At 47.3% G+C, this 7926-nt stretch overlaps 2 long non-coding RNA genes across 2 annotated transcripts; both read right to left on the bottom strand.

Annotated features, from left to right (window-relative positions):
- Positions 1-403: 403 nt before the first annotated feature.
- Positions 404-1206, bottom strand: LOC146805229 (uncharacterized). The gene is made up of 3 exons (XR_014967439.1): positions 1150-1206; positions 971-1036; positions 404-598 (listed from the first exon to the last, which is right to left on the bottom strand). It is a non-coding gene; the product is annotated as an uncharacterized LOC146805229 (long non-coding RNA).
- A 4463-nt stretch (positions 1207-5669) lies between these two features.
- On the bottom strand, positions 5670-6472 carry LOC146805228 (uncharacterized). Its single transcript, XR_014967438.1, has 3 exons — positions 6416-6472; positions 6237-6302; positions 5670-5864 (listed from the first exon to the last, which is right to left on the bottom strand). It is a non-coding gene; the product is annotated as an uncharacterized LOC146805228 (long non-coding RNA).
- Positions 6473-7926: the final 1454 nt, after the last annotated feature.

Raw genomic sequence — 7926 nt, 5'->3', positions numbered from 1 at the left:
GACTGATCCCCTCGAGGGAAATTGTGTAAACCAACGAAGTCAGTGTAAATCTCAAAGAATGCACTTACCATCTGTAGAAGCACCAGTCTCCAAGGTCAGAGCCTACCCAATCAGTTACAGGGAGGAAAACAGACCTGCGGAGGTAATACAGATTTTGTATGAAAAGCCCTCACTCACCAACCTGGTTGGTGACATGCTTCATCATCGGGCCCCACTGGGCATGGCCGAGTGCCATCCCAGTGTGCTACAACGCCAGGTTACTGCGGAGCGGGATTGTGTGTGGTGATAGTGAATTTAAAATTCCCAATTGAGTCAAAAAAAGTATTTTATTTGTTTTGCTAATTGGAAAATTAAAACATAATAAAAAGGAGTGATGGTCAAAAAAATAACAGACCGGATTCACTCCGTGGCGGTCAACATGTTTCTGCCTTTATGTGTAGTTTACAGGCTTTCTTCAGGACCAGAGTGGAAGTGTGGGTGCCCCGGTGGTGTGAACGCACTAAGGTTCACCCTCCCGTGGGCTGCTGTGTGAAAAATAATATAAAACACAGGGAAAAATCCGCCAAAAACTATAATGGTGGAGAGAAACGAGTTTATTCTAAAATGAAAAGGAGACATACAAACACAAGACAAAACACAATAGAATCGTAAATGTGGGTAGTCAAAACATTATCAAGTGCCATATTGTAGGCTCAAACAAAGTGCGTGGATGGGGACAGTGCCAGTAGTCCGTACCTTCGGTGCATCAACAATGTGCTAGCAGTGCACCTAGAATTAGCCCGGTACTGGTGTCAGGGAAGTAAAGGACTTCACCTGAATAGCGTGACTAGCAATGTATCACGGAATAAACGTGGAGTCCTAATGCTACGTGTGAGACTATAAACCTAGCAAGGTCCATTGGAACAATGAACGCGGCCTGTGAAGCATTCCTGGTAGGTAGAAATGCCAAGGGGAATAGAGAGGTTCTTACTGTGAGGCTAGACTGTTCGTCGCCTCAGGGATCCCGGGGGAGAGGTGCGAGCAAATATGGCACACCCTGGAGGAGAAAAAGAAGAAAGAGCGGCCACGAACGGCTGAATAGTAGAAAAACAAGCCGAACAGTACTGTGAGCCTTACCAGAAGGAAATAAGAGCCAGAAGGTACACCTACGCCCTCGCTGCTCGGCACCCGTTAGGAACCTACACCGCCTCAAGCCACCGGGTCCGGGGAGAGAAGAGACCTGGTGCGAGGCTCCTAAAAACAAGAGTGCGAGAAGGAAGCCCGTCGGTGATTGGGCAGCACCTCGCATGCTGAGGTCCAATTGGCTGAGCCCCGGCCAATAGGCCGCCAAGAGGCAAGGGGCTCGACAATAAATTACAGGGACAGAACCTCCCAAGCTGTGTGCTGATAGGTTTAAAGCACAACCAATAGAATGCCAGGAATACAGGGAGGCTCGTCCGTAATTAGAAAAAACAGGGCTTGATTGAGAAAACTTTATGCAGTGCAAAGCGGGGACGCATGAGCACGCTTGACACCACGGAAACGTGTGTAAGATTAAAACAATCGTTGCAGATAAGAGGGGGTTTGTTACAACGCACGTCCACAAGATCGAACAGAGGAGCATGCCAGTGATAAGCACGCTTGACACAACGGAAACGTGTGTCAGATTAAAACAATAGTTGCAGATAAAGGGGTTAATTTCAACGCACGTCCACCGAATCAAACAGCGGAGCATGCCAGTGATATGTCGGGAAGCTAAAAATGTTGAGGGGACACTGTGTATAATGTGCCCCAGTGTAGTAGGAGAATGTTGTTAGCGTAATGGACCAGTGGTCAGAACAGGACTCGGTGAAGTCCCACAAGGTGACCCAGTTTAGTAGATTTAACGGTCAATGAAAATCACTGGAACAGTGAAAGTAGCTGCCAACATACGTGCATACTTAGAGTATGTTGACCCAGGGTATATTGTCGTTAAGACCCACAAGGTTAGTACCCAGACGGTACACCCATCTTTGTTCCTTCTCGAAAAGGACTTTTTGAGTGTTTCTACATGCAGTGACCTCCTCAATAACTGTCCAGTGCAGGTCATTGGTGGTGTGGTTAGCAGAGAGGAAATGTTCACTGAGTTTGGTAGTGATTTTTTTGCACCTAATGTTGCTCCGATGTTCACATATGCGGAGTTTCACTTTCCTGGTGGTCATCCCTACGTAGCGCAGGCCACAGGGACAGGTGATAAGGTAGACCACATTAGGTGTGTTGCAGTTGGTGTGGCTGTTTTGGGTCCAAATCTTGCCTGGTTCAAGTTGAAGACTGGTAGTGTGAGAAGTCAGATGGCATATACTGCAATCCGAGCAAGGGAAATGGCCCGTTACCTTGGGAAGACCCCATGCTTCTGTGATGGATCTCTGAGAAGTGTTAGGTCTGGTAATGGGACGCGTCTGTACTAGGCTATTACGCAGGCTTTGAGCCCGTTTGAAGGAGAACAGGGGTTTTTCCCATCTCCGTTTGTTGCTGTTGATGATGCGCCAATGTTTCATGACAACTTTTTTCATGGCATTGGACATGGAACTGTAAGTTGTGACGCATGTCAGTGGTATAGATGTGGCGTCTTTAACAGAATCCTCCAGAAGGGCTTCTCTGGGTTGGTTTCTGGCCCGTCTGTAGCTTTTAGTGAGGAGGGGCAGAGGGTACCCTCTGGCTGTCATTTTAGAAGTCAGATCACTAGATTGTGCCTTAAAGTCTACCAAAGCAGTACAATTCCGTCGTAAGCGGAGGAATTGCCCGTAAGGCAGATTCTCCCGCAGTGCACGAGGGTGGAAGCTTGTAAATTCTAGAAGATTATTTCTAGAAGTAGGCTTGTAATGTGTCTTGGTATGTAAAGAACCATGTTTGTTAGTGATCAAGACATCTAGGAATACGACTTCATGAGAGTCATAAGTATGGGTGAATCTCAGATTCGGATCCAAGGTGTTGATCCACTGGAAGAATGTTTCAAGGGTGTTGGTATCCCCGTGCCATATGAGGAGCACGTCGTCAATATAACGTCTCCATAGGCCTATGGAGAGAAGATGAGGATTGGTGTCAGGGAGAATGTACTTCTGTTCGAAATCGTACACGTATAGACCTGCTACACTAGGAGCAAAGGTACTCCCCATGGAAGTACCCGTGGATTGCAGATAAAGTTGTCCCTGGTACTCGAAAAAGTTCTTTTTCAGTGCCAGAGTTGCACATTGGATAATGAAGTCCTTCGAGGTCCTATACTCCCAGGGATGGGAATTGAGGGATTCACCCAGGACCCGGATGGTCTCGTCCTGGGGGATACTGGTGTACAAGCTCTCAATATCCAACGTTACCAGGATAGTGTTCTCAGAGCATTGAGTGCCATTCAGTAGTTTGAGCAGGTCTTTGGTATCTTTAAGATATGTCGATGATTGTTGGACCAGGGGTTTGAGAAAATGGTCACAGAACCGAGATAATGGTTCCAGGAGGGAGCCAATCCCCGACACAATGGGACGCCCAGTGGGAGGGAGTCTCCCCTTGTGAATTTTGGGGAGTGTATAGAAATATGGTATGGTCCCTTGGCTCTCAGTAAGGAAACGTGCTTCCGGTCTGGTGATGGTGCCTTCAGTTAGTGCTTCCTCGACTATCCTCTCGATCTGGATTTTAAGATCATTAGAGGGGTCATTGGGAAGAGGTGTATAGTTCTTGCGGTCACTAAGGAGTCTTCGGCACTCAAGGTCGTAATCCACAGTATTCAATAGGACCACGGCTCCACCCTTGTCTGCCGGTTTGATTGTAAGGGTCGGGTCCTGTCGTAACGAATTGATGGCTCTGAATTCATCAGCTTTGAGGTTTTTGAAAACGGATGGGGGATCCAGATTCTCAATTTCAGAAAAAACAGCTCGTTCAAAAGTCACAATCTCAACTGGTATAGTGTGTGGGGGGGGTGTGAACGTAGACTTGGGTCGTAGAGGTGTGTCACCTACATCAGAGTCTGCTACCTCTGAAGAGTGTTCCTCAAAGAAGGCTTTCAGTTTCAGTTTTCTGAAGAAAGCCGAGAGTTCACAGTGGAGACGGAATTTGTCAGGGCGAGCTGACGGAACAAATCCCAGTCCCTTTTCCAGTATAGTTGTTTCTTGGGTAGTAAGCCTCTTGTCAGATAGGTTGACAATTAGGCTGTCGAGGTGCTCGGGCCTGCGATTGCTTGGTCCTGCAATTGTTTGCTCCGGGTGTGGTTGCCCACCGGGTCGTCTTGTATCCAATGGACCCTTTGATTGGGCCCTCTCCGCCGACCTTTGCCCCTCTGGCCTCTCTCTAAAAAAGGAGGCGGTGTAAAGTGGTTTTGTGGATACAAGGGGGCCGTGTACGCAGGATTCCAACCCATTTGTGGATTGAATGGGTAATGGAACTGCATAGGATGTGACCCCATGAAACCTTGTTGGGGAGGGAAGTTCAGCCAAGGAGATTGATTGAGAGGGGGGCGTGTTCTACCCCTTTGTTTACCCCTTCTTGCCTGCCTGAAGCTGTTATTGCTTGAGCCGCTACTGTTTGATGACTCATCCTCAGAGCCATAGGTGTAGGTCTCAGTTTTACGCATTGCCACATAGGATGGATCAGCGTAAGGGTAGATCTTATTAAATTCAAACTTTTTAAGGTCTTTTTGGAATTGGTTCACCTTACTTTGGGTTAGATTCTCCTTGTATTCATTGATGTCTTTGTTAAGCTCATCTAACCGTTTTTTAAACCCCGTTAAGGTGGCCTTAAATTGTGTCTCAGTTTGGGTGATCTCAATCATTATAGCCTCTGATAAACGTACAGCTGTTTTTATGATCAAGACGAGCCAATCTCGGGTGCAGTGCCATGCAATCATGGCCCATTCCTTTCTGAAGGTGGCATCCTCAAGAAAGATGCGGGGCGCATTAGTCACTAATAGGCCCCTGGGGGCTGTATTGGTCCTCAAGTATTCCGTCAGGATTGTGCCGTGTAGTATGGTACGTATACGGTTTTTCTTTAATTCTGAGAGTTGTTCCCATTCACTGGCATATGTCACCGTCTGTGAGATAGTGGGATCTGCAAATAGAGAAGGACGTGCTAAAATAGCATCGACCTCAGAGTCAGAGAAGGTGAGACCGAGAGTGGCCATATTGTCAGAATCCGGGAAATGATCAAATCAAGATCAAGAGAGAAAGAGAGAGAGCCTCCTTAGTATGAGGGAGGACCAATGGGCTCTTACAGCTGTGCGCTGCCAAAATGCAAAGTAACAACGAAAGAGGAAGGGCAATAACACGACTGATCCCCTCGAGGGAAATTGTGTAAACCAACGAAGTCAGTGTAAATCTCAAAGAATGCACTTACCATCCGTAGAAGCACCAGTCTCCAAGGTCAGAGCCTACCCAATCAGTTACAGGGAGGAAAACAGACCTGCGGAGGTAATACAGATTTTGTATGAAAAGCCCTCACTCACCAACCTGGTTGGTGACATGCTTCATCATCGGGCCCCACTGGGCATGGCCGAGTGCCATCCCAGTGTGCTACAACGCCAGGTTACTGCGGAGCGGGATTGTGTGTGGTGATAGTGAATTTAAAATTCCCAATTGAGTCAAAAAAAGTATTTTATTTGTTTTGCTAATTGGAAAATTAAAACATAATAAAAAGGAGTGATGGTCAAAAAAATAACAGACCGGATTCACTCCGTGGCGGTCAACATGTTTCTGCCTTTATGTGTAGTTTACAGGCTTTCTTCAGGACCAGAGTGGAAGTGTGGGTGCCCCGGTGGTGTGAACGCACTAAGGTTCACCCTCCCGTGGGCTGCTGTGTGAAAAATAATATAAAACACAGGGAAAAATCCGCCAAAAACTATAATGGTGGAGAGAAACGAGTTTATTCTAAAATGAAAAGGAGACATACAAACACAAGACAAAACACAATAGAATCGTAAATGTGGGTAGTCAAAACATTATCAAGTGCCATATTGTAGGCTCAAACAAAGTGCGTGGATGGGGACAGTGCCAGTAGTCCGTACCTTCGGTGCATCAACAATGTGCTAGCAGTGCACCTAGAATTAGCCCGGTACTGGTGTCAGGGAAGTAAAGGACTTCACCTGAATAGCGTGACTAGCAATGTATCACGGAATAAACGTGGAGTCCTAATGCTACGTGTGAGACTATAAACCTAGCAAGGTCCATTGGAACAATGAACGCGGCCTGTGAAGCATTCCTGGTAGGTAGAAATGCCAAGGGGAATAGAGAGGTTCTTACTGTGAGGCTAGACTGTTCGTCGCCTCAGGGATCCCGGGGGAGAGGTGCGAGCAAATATGGCACACCCTGGAGGAGAAAAAGAAGAAAGAGCGGCCACGAACGGCTGAATAGTAGAAAAACAAGCCGAACAGTACTGTGAGCCTTACCAGAAGGAAATAAGAGCCAGAAGGTACACCTACGCCCTCGCTGCTCGGCACCCGTTAGGAACCTACACCGCCTCAAGCCACCGGGTCCGGGGAGAGAAGAGACCTGGTGCGAGGCTCCTAAAAACAAGAGTGCGAGAAGGAAGCCCGTCGGTGATTGGGCAGCACCTCGCATGCTGAGGTCCAATTGGCTGAGCCCCGGCCAATAGGCCGCCAAGAGGCAAGGGGCTCGACAATAAATTACAGGGACAGAACCTCCCAAGCTGTGTGCTGATAGGTTTAAAGCACAACCAATAGAATGCCAGGAATACAGGGAGGCTCGTCCGTAATTAGAAAAAACAGGGCTTGATTGAGAAAACTTTATGCAGTGCAAAGCGGGGACGCATGAGCACGCTTGACACCACGGAAACGTGTGTAAGATTAAAACAATCGTTGCAGATAAGAGGGGGTTTGTTACAACGCACGTCCACAAGATCGAACAGAGGAGCATGCCAGTGATAAGCACGCTTGACACAACGGAAACGTGTGTCAGATTAAAACAATAGTTGCAGATAAAGGGGTTAATTTCAACGCACGTCCACCGAATCAAACAGCGGAGCATGCCAGTGATATGTCGGGAAGCTAAAAATGTTGAGGGGACACTGTGTATAATGTGCCCCAGTGTAGTAGGAGAATGTTGTTAGCGTAATGGACCAGTGGTCAGAACAGGACTCGGTGAAGTCCCACAAGGTGACCCAGTTTAGTAGATTTAACGGTCAATGAAAATCACTGGAACAGTGAAAGTAGCTGCCAACATACGTGCATACTTAGAGTATGTTGACCCAGGGTATATTGTCGTTAAGACCCACAAGGTTAGTACCCAGACGGTACACCCATCTTTGTTCCTTCTCGAAAAGGACTTTTTGAGTGTTTCTACATGCAGTGACCTCCTCAATAACTGTCCAGTGCAGGTCATTGGTGGTGTGGTTAGCAGAGAGGAAATGTTCACTGAGTTTGGTAGTGATTTTTTTGCACCTAATGTTGCTCCGATGTTCACATATGCGGAGTTTCACTTTCCTGGTAGTCATCCCTACGTAGCGCAGGCCACAGGGACAGGTGATAAGGTAGACCACATTAGGTGTGTTGCAGTTGGTGTGGCTGTTTTGGGTCCAAATCTTGCCTGGTTCAAGTTGAAGACTGGTAGTGTGAGAAGTCAGATGGCATATACTGCAATCCGAGCAAGGGAAATGGCCCGTTACCTTGGGAAGACCCCATGCTTCTGTGATGGATCTCTGAGAAGTGTTAGGTCTGGTAATCGGACGCGTCTGTACTAGGCTATTACGCAGGCTTTGAGCCCGTTTGAAGGAGAACAGGGGTTTTTCCCATCTCCGTTTGTTGCTGTTGATGATGCGCCAATGTTTCATGACAACTTTTTTCATGGCATTGGACATGGAACTGTAAGTTGTGACGCATGTCAGTGGTATAGATGTGGCGTCTTTAACAGAATCCTCCAGAAGGGCTTCTCTGGGTTGGTTTCTGGCCCGTTTGTAGCTTTTAGTGAGGAGGGG

This window comes from Triturus cristatus, chromosome 8, assembly GCF_964204655.1.
Source record: "Triturus cristatus chromosome 8, aTriCri1.1, whole genome shotgun sequence".
NCBI classification, from domain to species: domain Eukaryota; kingdom Metazoa; phylum Chordata; class Amphibia; order Caudata; family Salamandridae; genus Triturus; species Triturus cristatus.
The sequence above is the reverse complement of the archived record's forward strand: the minus strand, read 5'-3'. Positions and strand labels throughout refer to the sequence as shown.